Source organism: Hemiscyllium ocellatum, chromosome 22 (genome assembly GCF_020745735.1).
Source record: "Hemiscyllium ocellatum isolate sHemOce1 chromosome 22, sHemOce1.pat.X.cur, whole genome shotgun sequence".
Classification (NCBI taxonomy): domain Eukaryota; kingdom Metazoa; phylum Chordata; class Chondrichthyes; order Orectolobiformes; family Hemiscylliidae; genus Hemiscyllium; species Hemiscyllium ocellatum.
In genome coordinates this window covers 32062273-32075153 of record NC_083422.1, presented here as the reverse complement: position 1 = coordinate 32075153, position 12881 = coordinate 32062273, and positions in this window count along the sequence as shown.

Sequence of the window (12881 nt, the reverse complement as noted above, 5' to 3'; positions counted from 1 at the left end):
CAGGAGATTGCAGCAGCACACACCCCCAGGCCCAACCCATCCAACATTGCGCCCCCCCACTCCAACATTGTCCCCCGCCCCAACCCTGTCCAACACTGCCCCCCCCCCACGTACCCCCAACCCTATCCAACACTGGCCCCTGCCCCCAACACTGCCCTCTGCTCACCCCCTAACCCAGTCCATCCCACCCCCTCTCCAGGCAGCTGGACTGGACACCAACAACAAGACTGCTGCAGTTGCCTGTGTGGGGTAAGTCTCCAAATAGCACACATAGACACGTACGCAACATTTTACTGCAACGTTTTGACAGGTTCCACCTTTGCTGTGTGCAGGACAATGTTGGAGAGATTATCCAGGGATGGGTGGTGTGCAGGGGGTGTTAGGGTACACGCCTGTGCAGAACTCCAGGGAAAGTGTGGGGACAGAGAGAGAGGGCGGGCAGACAGTCATTTGGAGACAGTGCCTCTTTAGTTACTGTAAACAAAAGACACAATCACTGTTGGAAACATGTCTTTGATGTAATGTTTCCAGCTGGACCTTGAGATCTCCTTCAGATAATCTGATTTTCGGATATAGAGGAACCTCGATTATCTGATTACCAATTATAGTGTTGGACGGGGTTGGAGGACGATGTTGAACGGGTTTGGGGTGGGGGCGGGAGCGGGCGGGGGGACAGTGTTGGACAGGGGTGGGGGAGCCGGGAACTCATGCGCTGTGTGCTGCAGCAGTCTCCTGAATGGGAGCAGACTTTAAAATCTCCGAGCCCCAGAGGAAAAGCATTTAATCGATTAACTGAATAATCTATTATCCGAACGAAATAGTGCTCGCCCATCTCATTCGGATAATCGAGGTTCCCCTGATTGGTATTCGGATAATCGAGGTTCCTCTGTAATTGTAGCATACTTATGGGAATCCTCATTTAACGCAACTATAGATCCGTATGTCTCATTTCCAGTTTTGTAAAGCCCTCCCACCAGCTTTGCATACAATTCCTTTCTGCAAGGGATTGGGTATTTATCCAGCTGCGAGAAGCAGTTTACCATTTGTTTTAAATCCCCACAAAGACGAATCAACTACGATTGGTGCTGTCCATTCTGCAGACTATACTGGTTTGATGATTGCTTTTGAGCCTCCTAATTTCTGCCTCTACTTTTACAAGGCAGTGGGCAGGCCTCGCAGAATCACGGAACAGCTTCCTGGTCAACATGCAGGGTGGCCTTGGCTCCTTTGATAGTCCCTAGACCTTCCTGAAAAAACTTCCAGGTATTTAATTTGGACTTCACTCAGGCAGCCATTTTCTAATTGAAAAATGTTGAGCTAATCAATGTGAATCTTACTCAACAAATTTCACTCGATCAAGCATGTACCGAAACCTTTTACGGTAATCGGTGGTAACTGAACAAGTGTTCTCTTGAGACTGGAACCAAGTTGTACCCAAGTTGTGAACGTTTCATGGTATAGTTTCTCAGTCTAGCCAAGGTCTTGAGCAAACTTAAGGATTGGAGTCCATACCAGATTTTGTAAAAGACTAGTTCTCCAATCACTGATACAGCCATGCCAGTATCAACCTCTATTAGAACCAGGTAACCATTTAACCAGACATTTATTTTGATTGTTTCTGATTTGAAAGTTGCTAAGCAATTTAATTGTTCCAAGCCAGATATATGATGGCTTTCCAGGATGTGCACTGTCCTAGACACTGGCCAATAATTTGTCTTACTCAGTTTAAGTCTAGTGGGATGCTTTTGCTGTCTTGAGTTGGAATACCAGCAGCAATTACAGTGGCTTGCCAGCCCAGATCCTGAAGAAAATATTAACAGTTTGGCTGAGGCTTGGCTTTGTTTTGGAGTTTTGCTGTGGACTGACCTAGAGTCCCTCTGTTCAGTATATGTCCTGAGTGAGGCAGTACAATTGCCTTTATTCAAATGATGTACCCGAAGCTCAGGCTGCCTGGCAAGGGTATCCACTTCCACTGGCATACCTTGTAACTCAAATGCTCAGCTTACGCATTTTCTCATGTCAAAGACAGTTGTAGTGCCTGTTTGAAGTCCAGTGGTTTTGCATGTTTAAATCATTAATCCCACATCCCAAACAGTCTCTGAAATCTCATTATTCATCAAACCCGAAGTCACATGCATCTGTCAGTCCTCTTAACCGAGTCAGAAATCCCATCACAGATACTTTGGTTCTCGAATTGCCAAGTAAAGCTGATAACTGTGAAATGTGAAACTCAGTGGTGGGGTGCAACATTTTGAATCATTGATAACATTCAAAGAAGTTACTTAATGAGAGCAATATTACAGGATATAAAAGAACAAGTAAATTCTTGGTAACTGGTATGGCAAAATTAAAGCAGACCAAATGGGATGAATGCTTCTGTGCTGTACTATTCAGTGTTTATAGTCTATGTAAAATCTCAACCTTGGCTGACCCATGGTCTGTTTAAATGTTACATGTGTTAAGTATGCTGATTAATTTGTAGTGACAGTTCACAGTGCAAATATGGACTTCTGACCCTGTTCACTGTGCCTTATGTTTCACATTTCCAAGTCATTGATACTACCTTTTTAAGTGGTTTTTAACCAAATAAAAACAACTAAACATTTAAGATGATAAATGTTAGCTGTGTATTTGATTCTGGTTATCACGAGCAGGGACAATTGTAGAAATTTTCTAATGAAGAGTCATGTTGGACTCAAAGCATTAACTCTGCTTCTCCATCTGCAGATGTTCCCAAAAGAGCTGAGTTTTTCCAGTGCATTCTGTTTCTGTTTGTCGAGGTTTTACTCTGTTTTGACCAGCGTTCCCCAACACCTCAGGCATGTTGCATGCATCCTTTGTCCATGGAGATGGGCATCTGACGTGGACCAGCATCGCTACATCTTCTTGGCACATCTCCAACTCACACATAGTATAGTTAATCGTTTCAATACTGTACTTCAGAGCTCACTAATACCTTGCAATACAATGCTGCTTTGTGTTATTGGCCAGAAGCTGCTCACACATAAAGGCAGGAGCTGTGAACTGAAGTTAGCTGAGCCCTAGCTGCTGGCTCGGTCGGTTTGAGCTGGTTCAGCTTTAAGAATGACAAAGGGGTAAATCCTAATTGGTGCAATGAGGTAATCCTACGGGTGTCCTTGAAGTGAGCCTATAATGGAAAGGCAACACTAAGTTGAGCTGAGGAGCCAACAAGAACAAGACACCACAGTTTGGGAAGATAAGGGAAAAGGATAAAGTTGAAGGATTTCATTGTGCTATCAGTGAAAACTCCAGAAAGCAATCTCCATGAAGTATGGAGAAGACCCGGAACAGAAGCCTGGCCCAGGGCCTTATTTTTTGGTCTGTTCTGGGAATATATAGCTCACGACGTTCCGCATTTGAATTTTAGCCTTGTGCGAATTGCATGTTTGTTGTTAACCTTTTTCTAACCTATTGGTGTGAAATGTATGTCTGTTTTAACTAAACTAATAAAGGTAGTGGCTAATTTATGTAGGCTTGACTCTTGACCTCTTTGTGCCGAGCCAGTAATTGTTGTCAAGGGAGGCAACTGGACAACAGTGTGCAAGCACAGGCATCCATCTCAGTACATCGCAGGAACTTTTGCATGCTTTTTTAGTGCCCGCTCACTTTAAGCCTACTTGGATCCCCACAACATATGCTTTGTATTTTTATACATTGCTACCTCATTAAGAACTAGCAGCCTCATTTATACTTATGACTTAGCTTGCATTTTAGCATAGACAGAAAGCCAGGTAGCCTGTCATGTTTGCCAGCAATAATCAGCAAAGGGGGCAGTAATGTTATTGTATAACTTGGTGTTATCATTACAAGTTGGCCAAGAAGGTGGGCCACAATCAATCCTGTTCACTGAGAGTGAAAGGGGTTATCAGGGGTTACTGCTGTTTGCGAAGTCACTTGTGGGGATTGGAGGTAATATGCGGAGAGGACAACAGTTTTGAAGTGGGGGATTTCAACATGCAAGGATGGAAGACAATATAATATTGGAGGGCAGGGGCACTGCAGGAAGAGCATTATTGACTATCCCCATGACCCTGGCTTCAATGGGGCTAACAGTAAATAATGACTGTTTGCATAACAAACCTGTATGCCTGTGGCTCAACGAAAAGTGGGGTGATGAAGACTTAAATAAAAGGTATATTGGTGGGAATATATGGAAGCTCAAACCTGAGGAGGTCAGTAGAAAGGGTAAAGAAGGAAGAGACATGGAAGTTTAGGATCACCTAGATTGAGAGGTGAGTCTGCAACTTATTCAATAGATATGCATTCTCAATCTCAACTGCAAGTGTGCAATAGATATGAAAAAGGGTTACACATCCAGAATGGTAAAAGTATTTTCTTCTGTCTGAGAGAATGATCTCTACTTGTTACTGATGTGAGGCTATTCAAGGGACAATGGCATTAATCAGGCACTTTTACAGTATAAGTTAAAGACAGTTGCAATCTCATCTCTGCATTTGAGCCACAGGCAATGACCAACTATATGAAAAATAAATTTTGTCCATAAGCAATCTTGACCATGTCATTACAAAATATTCGCAGTCATCTCTATGAAGCAGAAGTAACTAGAGTCACCTCTGGTGACTTGGTTGAGATCTTTCAAGAGTCACTGGAGTCAGGGAAGGTCCTGGATGATTGGAAGATCGCTGTTGTAACCCCCTTGTTCAAGAAAGGATCAAGACAAAAGATGGAAAATTATAGGCCAATTAGCCTAACCTCAGTTATTGGTAAAATTCTAGAATCCATCATTAAGGATTAGGTTTCTAAATTCTTAGAAGAGCAGAGTCTGATTAGAACAAGTCAACATGGATTTTGTAAGGGGAGGTCATGCCTGACAAACCTGTTGGAATTCAAAGTTTGTGTGAAGATTTGTAGCTCGGGTGCTCGTTGTTATGGTTCTGTTCGCCAAGCTGGAAGTTTTTGTTGCAAACATTTCGTCCCCTGGCTAGGCGACATCATCAGTGCTTTGGAGCCTCCTGCGAAGCGCTTCTTTGATGTTTCTTCCGGTATTTATAGTGGTCTGTCCTTGCCGCTTCCTATTGTCAGTTTCAGCTGTTCGCTGTAGTGGTTGGTATATTGGGTCCAGGTCGATGTGTTTGTTGATGGAGTTTGTGGATGAATTCATCCACAAACTCCATCAACAAACACATCGACCTGGACCCAATATACCAACCACTACAGTGAACAGCTGAAACTGACAACAGGAAGCGGCAAGGACAGACCACTATAAATACCGGAAGAAACATCAAAGAAGCGCTTCGCAGGAGGCTCCAAAGCACTGATGATGTCGCCTAGCCAGGGGACGAAACGTTTGCAACAAAAACTTCCAGCTCGGCGAACAGAACCTGTTGGAATTCTTTGAAGAGGTGACAAGTAGGTTAGACCAGGGAAACCCAGTGGATGTGGTCTATCTAGACTTTCAAAAGGCATTTGATAAGGTGCCACACGGGAGGCTGCTGAGCAAGGTGAGGGCCCGTGGTGTTTGAGGTGAGCTACTGGGATGGATTGAGGATTGGCTATCTGACAGAAGGCAGAGAATTGGGATAAAAGGTTCTTTTTCGGAATGGCAGCCGGTGACGATCGGTGTCCCACAGGGTTCAGTGTTGGGGCCACAGCTTTTCGCATTATATATTAATGATTTGGATGAAGGGACTGGGGGCATTCTAGCGAAGTTTGCAGATGATACGAAGTTAGGTGGACAGGCAGGTAGTACTGAGGAAGTGGGGAGGCTACAGAAGGATCTAGACAGTTTGGGAGAGTGGTCCAGGAAATGGCTGATGGAATTCAATGTGAGCAAATGCGAGGTCTTGCACTTTGGCAAAAAGAATAAAAGTATAGACTACTTTCTAAATGGTGAGAAAATTCGTAAAGCCAAAGTACAATGGGATCTGGGAGTGCTAGTCGAGGATTCTCTAAAGGTAAACATGCAGGTTGAGTCCGTGATTAAGAAAGCGAATGCAATGTTGTCACTTATCTCAAGAGGGTTGGAATATAAAAGCACCGTTGTGCTACTGAGACTTTATAAAGCTCTGGTTAGGCCCCATTTGGAGTACTGTGTCCAGTTTTGGTCCCCACACCTCAGGAAGGACATACTGGCACTGGAATGTGTCCAGCGGAGATTCACACAGATGACCCCTGAAATGGCAGGTCTAACATATGAGGAACGGCTGAGGATCCTGGGATTGTATTCATTGGAGTTTAGAAGATTAAGGGGAGACTTAATAGAGACGTACAAGATAATACATGGCCTGGAAAGAGTGGACTCTAGGAAATTGTTTCCATTAGGTGAGGAGACTAGGACCCGTGGACACAGCCTTAGAATTATAGGGGGTAAATTCAGAACAGAAATGCGGAGACATTTCTTCAGCCAGAGAGTGGTGGGCCTGTGGAATTCATTGCCACAGGGTGCAGTGGAGGCCGGGATGCTAAATGTCTTCAAGGCAGAGATTGATAGATTCTTGTTGTCTCCAGGAATTAAGGGCTACGGGGAGAACGCTGGTAAGTGGAGTTGAAATGCCCATCAGCCATGATTAAATGGCGGACTGGACTCGATGGGCTGAATGGCCTTACTTCCACTCCTATGTCTTATGGTCACCTGAGGGTCACAATTCATAAAGATAATCCAAAGTTTCACTACCAACAGAAAGGCATAGAGCTGTTTTCTTTTCACATTGAATTGTATATAATCGACAAAGTGCTTTGAAATAATGTTGCCCCTTTTGGAAAATTAGTGGGCTGGGGGTGGGGGGAGACAATGATTCAGAAATCCTCCATTACTTAGAATATCTGACTGCATTTGTGTTAACTGTGTACATCAGAATAAGATATACTATGGTAAAAGTCCATGTGCACGTTCTTTGGAGTTCTCCGTGATCCATTTTATCAAGCACCATGGTAAGCTGTAACTTGTGTGCAAACTGCCTACTGACTGTTCATATTACAAAGGAGCTACTTTGTTTCTGATATTCCCCACATAGGCTCATTAGAAATGTGAACAGTAGATCCAGCCTTAGCAGGTGCCATCATCGCTGTGGCCACTGCATAACAGAGGGAAATTGAGGAGGAACAAAATGCACCAGACAGTTTAGGATTAGCAGGAACCTCCAGATGCTGCCAAACAGGCTCTGGACGAAGAGGTTCCAGCAGAATGCCCACTCAGGGTGCAGAAGAGGTACAGGAGGCCCAATGTCTATTGCACTGTATGTGTACTTTCCTCTAGATAAGTGAAGCACAGCTCACTGCCAAATGAGGATGTTTTGAGACACCATCACTAAAAACTGTATGATCTGTTGGAGTATGATTTGTCACCTTAAAGGTAGGTAGCCATCAAGGTGATAGCTGGGTTAATTTTTTTATGCATCTGGTTGTCTCCAAGGATGCACTGGGGATCTCGGTGGATCGCTCAATCCTCAAACCACAATTATATAAAGACCGATCCGATGCATTTTGTGCAAGTTCACACTGTTTCATCTTGTTTCCTCAGTCCTGTAGCCAGGCTGTAGGCTTTGTTAATGTATCTGGCTTCCCACAGGTGCAATGTGCTGCAGACTGTACACACATTACAGACCGCCACATCACAATGCAGCTGACTTCATCAATAGAAAAAAAATTCTTAAGTCAATGTACAAGCCATTTGTGATTATTTCACCTCATCCTCAAAATCTGTATAGTACCTCACCCAGGAGTTGCCATGATGCCTTCATTCTAGAGAACACAGGTTTCTATTGCAGTTCAAAGGACTAGATGCATTATAAGGATTGCTGTTTGGAGACAAAGGCCATCCCCTGCAACCATGACTCATGACTCCCTTACACAATCCCTGACTTAGATCAGCCATAAATACAATGCAGTACATGGACCACACCACAGGTCTTCTCAAGACGCAAGATCAGTCTGGTCGGGGTGTGAGTGAATACCTTGAGGTGGAAAACCTTGCAGTATTCTCAAAATAGGATTATGCAGCAGACTCTTTCATGGTGCACTCTGCACAGTTGGTCAGGCAGTAATGCGATGTGATGAACTCTGAGGAACTGTGAGTTTGGCTGCAGTCTTCTGAGAAGGAATTTGAGCATCTTGAACAGTAAGAACATACAAGCAGAACCTTCACTGTGAAAGGGTGTGGCAGCATTGGGTATAACAAGCCAGACAGCACTTAATTGACCCACAGTTCCAATTTACCTGAGTTGGGGGAAGTTATTATTTTTAAATTATAAATCAATTATTGCTTAACAGGCAATCAGCCCTGTTTATTCCAAGAGGCAGATGCAGCTTTTATTTTGTTGTTTGTTGTTTCTTGGTTTTCTTGTTGTTCAAGTTTGAGGGCTTTGCAACGTGTGATGGTTCCATATTGAAAAATGAATATGATGTACATTAGGGAGAGAGCAGTGGAGCTAAGGATAGATAGCTCTGAGGCTTCATGCTGATTGGCTGTCGTTGTAGTTGCAGCTATCAGTCAGGTGATGATTTCAATAGCAAATATATTTGGAAATATAATACTCTATTTACGATGAAATATTATCTATATGCCCCCATAGCTTTCCCATTTTATTTCTATCTACATATGCTGTGAAGGGCTATTCCTTGCGGCAGTATTTGCCCTGCTGCACAACTGGGCTTCAAATATAATGCCAGCAGCAGGAAACCCAGAAAGTTATGGACACAACAAGCATTTCCAATGCTGCTGAGCATTAGATAGCATCAAAGCAATTCCTAAAAGAGGCCTGGTGCATTCCTAATGAGGTGAACAGCAGAGAGTTGCACAAGGTAACGCATGAGAGCTCATAGAGAGAAATCCTCCATGAAAGCCTCCAAAATTGGCACATAACTGATTTATGGGAAATATTTTCTACACTGAAATGCCGAGAACTGCATATAATACTCTAACTGTAGAATGCATTTCAACTTTGTACAAGCCTGATGCATAGCCTTTTTCAATATTCTCCATAATTTCTAAACTCTGAGCTCCTCCACAATAATTATTTTTTATAAAATTTTGACATCCTCGTTGGCTGTTCACCCAATTAAATGCATCGTGCTTTGTTCAAATATGACTTCGCCAAATTGCTGTATAACATTTAAATAACTTATCATTATAGGATCTCAGATTCCATTCCAACATTTTAAAATTAACATTCCACAATCAGCAAATACTTGTTAATTCCTTTATTATTTTTTGCCAGTGGACACTTACATTTGTGTGAAATAACTCCACAGAGACCGATATCCTGTCACCAGTTCGCCCTTTATTTACACATGGAGAATACTTGTCACTGATCTAGCTCCCTCAAAGACAGCTCAGAGTGAACCGATCATCTGATGCTCCTGTCTTTTGTTTTTTTTTCTTAACCCCACAGTACCGCCTAACTGCCCACTGTGTGTGCAGGTGGATGCTCCTGTCCTTATCTGTCAGCCATGGGTCCCTGATTGGATACGATTAACAGTTCTAATCAAGGAATTCATATTCTATGAGGTCAACCTGGCTGACATTGTTACGGCCACTACATTATGAATTACGAAAGCTAAGAAAAAACTGTGAAATGTAACTTTACTCCAATACATTGGATATACTTCTGACTGTGTTATCAAATTAAAATGTTAGTAGAGTGCTTTAAACAAGTATTCACTGACATGTCCACAAAACAAATCTATTCTTAAGCCTTTGGCAACCAAACATTACTCTTAATTGGAATTTCCTGATATGAGTTGGAATTAGAAGAAAAATGGGATGTCAACCAACCTGCTAAATACATCATATTGAAGGTAAGCCACTTCATCAGTCAAAAAAAATGTTCCATGTTGAACTGCATTCATTTGAAGATGGTGAATGTGAAATAAGCTGCAATGTAATGACTGGAGTTTGAAATAGAGAGTAAAACATATATTTCGTGCTATCTCACATCTACTTTGAGAGAAATCTGAAAGCTTTGCTGGGTAGTAGAGAGGTCAGATTGTTAGAACAGTTAACAAAAATCAAGTAGAACATTATTTTTAATCAAACAGGAAGTGTAAAATGATGTCCATTCTTTTCAGCAACTAAGGGTTTACTTTGATTTAGTTTAATTAAAAACAATAAAATTGAAGACTTGTTAGATTGAACATGAAACAACATTTATTGAATTGCGGATGAAGGCTCAGTTCACAGCAATGTTTAATTCTTACAATTAATTAATTAATTCTACTTGATTTCACTTTTAGCTACTCAGTTAAAAAGCTACTGCTGCATAATCGCTATCTGTTACTGATAGTCCTGTTGTTATACATCTCACGTGCTCACTTGCACCACATGTACAAATATATATTTATATTATATACACACATCTATTATACATTGCCTAACATGTTAGAACGATGTGCATTAATTTAATACAACAAAGTAGAAGCACCGATCACTTTGGATATGACTTAATAATAAAACTACAGGTAGTAAGTTATGTTATACAGTAATTCACATTAAACTGTTCTTTACAATTGCATGAAGTTTTGATTTTATAACCCATAAATGTTGCTATTTTGGTGTTTCTTACTTTCCATCAACTATATGTTGGAGCCTTCATAAATGCTAATTTATTCCCAACTACAAATATTTACAGGCTCCTGAAGACTCCATTTCCTAGTTTTCAAAAAAAATTAAACAGAACAAATCATTGCCATTTTACCAGAAAACTCGTTATTATAGGCATGTAATAAATCAGAAAGATACATAAATCTGTTGACATGGGCAGGAAACTTTAGGAAATTCTTTTGCATCCATTTTCAAATTTGTGATAACTATTCCAACTTGTTCATTCAAATAGGTCTCACATAGAGTCATAGAGATGTACAGCACAGAAACAGACTCTTTGGTCCAACCTCCCCATGCCGACCAGAAATCCTAAATTAACCTATTCCCATTTGCCAGCATTTGGCCTATATTCCTCTAAACCCTTCCTGTTCATATATCCATCTGTGCTACTTTTATACGTTGCAAATATAACTACTTCCACCACTTCCTCTGGCATTCCATACATGCACCACCCTCTGCATGGAAAAAGGTTACCCCTTAGGTCCCTTATAAATCTTTCCCCTCCCTCCCTAAACCTATGTCCTCTAGCTCTGGACTCCCTTCCCCTCAGGAAAAGACCTTGTCTATTTATCCTATCCATGCCTCTTATGATTTTATAAACCTCTATAACATTACACCTCAGCCTCTGATGCTCCAGAGAAAACAGCACTATCCTATTCCTCCTCTCCCTATAGCTCAACCCTCCAAACCTGGCACATCCTTCAAACTCTCTTCTGAATCTTTTCAAGTTTCACAATTTCCTTCCTATGGGAGGGAGACAAGAATTGCACACAATATTCCAAAAGTGGCCTAACCAATGTCCTGTACAGCCGTAAAATGACTTCCCAACTCCTATACTCAATGTTCTAATAAAACATGTAAAATTATATTATCACTTCCGGTCAAGCTTAAAACCTTGCTGACTGCGGATTTCCAGAACAGCAGATCCTGTAGCATTGTTGCTCATTATAAGTAGTTACATATGTACATTGTATTTCTCATCTGGCAAAGAAATATCTACTTACACTGTACCATTTTATGAAATGCATCTTTCATAAATCAATGTCATTTGTTTGTATTGTAAACTTTCCTGTTACTGATATTGCTGTCATCAAAAATGTAATTGGCATTTTTAGTGTTACTTGTGTTTCCATTTTTTAGATTCATTTATTTCAAGACTTCATACAAAGACAAGTATCATAAATAGAGGGAATTCCAAATATTTCTGTTACTTGATAGGTGACCCTAGTAGCAATCAACACCAATATACAGACCTGTATATTTGATGGTGATGGATCAGTCTCCTGTTTAATTTCTCATCAAGCAGGATTTTCTTAAAATACAACCAATTAGTTTCCCATTGCAGTACCTGAGTGTGTTAATTATTCCTGAATGGATTGTTTCCTGCAACTAAATTAGAAAAAGGAGATTCATTAAGAAAACCAGACTGGGCATGCAGAGAAATAGTATGTGCTCTGTGTTAATTAGATCCCAGTGTGTGTATTAGCCATTAGATATATTCCACTCTATTATTTGCCAAATGATGATGACTGTACATGATATTAATGTAATTACATTGCTGGCATTAATTTATTAGTTGCTTATTTTTATCAGGTCCAAAATAAATAGTTGAAACTATGTTGGACATTAAACTTCCTTACTAGTTTCTATGTCAGTACATTGTGCAAGAATTAAAACTAACCAAAGCCTCCCGATCTACATGTCTTCTGCACCAAGTCCTCCTTCGCTCTCACTTTTGTTTGATTTCTCATTATTTCACAATATAAATCATATATTTTAACTACAGAGATGTGGATGTTTTGGACTCTTTGCAACAGTCATAAGTTTGTAAATATATGCTCATAAGATAGAACTTAAATATTGGTAACAGGAGATAAGAAGTTGAAGCTTTTTGTCTTGCACTCCTCAGGACTAGAACACCAAGAAGTAGCCTTGAAGTAAAGAGACACCATTTTATACAGATGAGAAGAGGTGTAAATTGGCTGGGTCATATTTGGCAAGGAGATGCAACAAGAATAATTAGCAATCAATCTTAATTCTTAGACTAGGTCATAGATTCTTACTGGTCAGGGCATGCAGAATTTAGCTGTCTCCGTGACCCTGTTTTGGAAAAGGTAACAGTATTTACAAATTCCTTTTGTTTACATAAACCAGGATCCTGAGTAATTACGTAAGTAACTTCTAGCACATGCAAAAGGATAATTCTGCAAGCCCGGCTGATGATCTTAAATTGATTTGTGGTGTACCTTTCAGTGCTGTCTGGACTTTTTATGAAATGATTTCAAAAAGCAGAATCAATCAC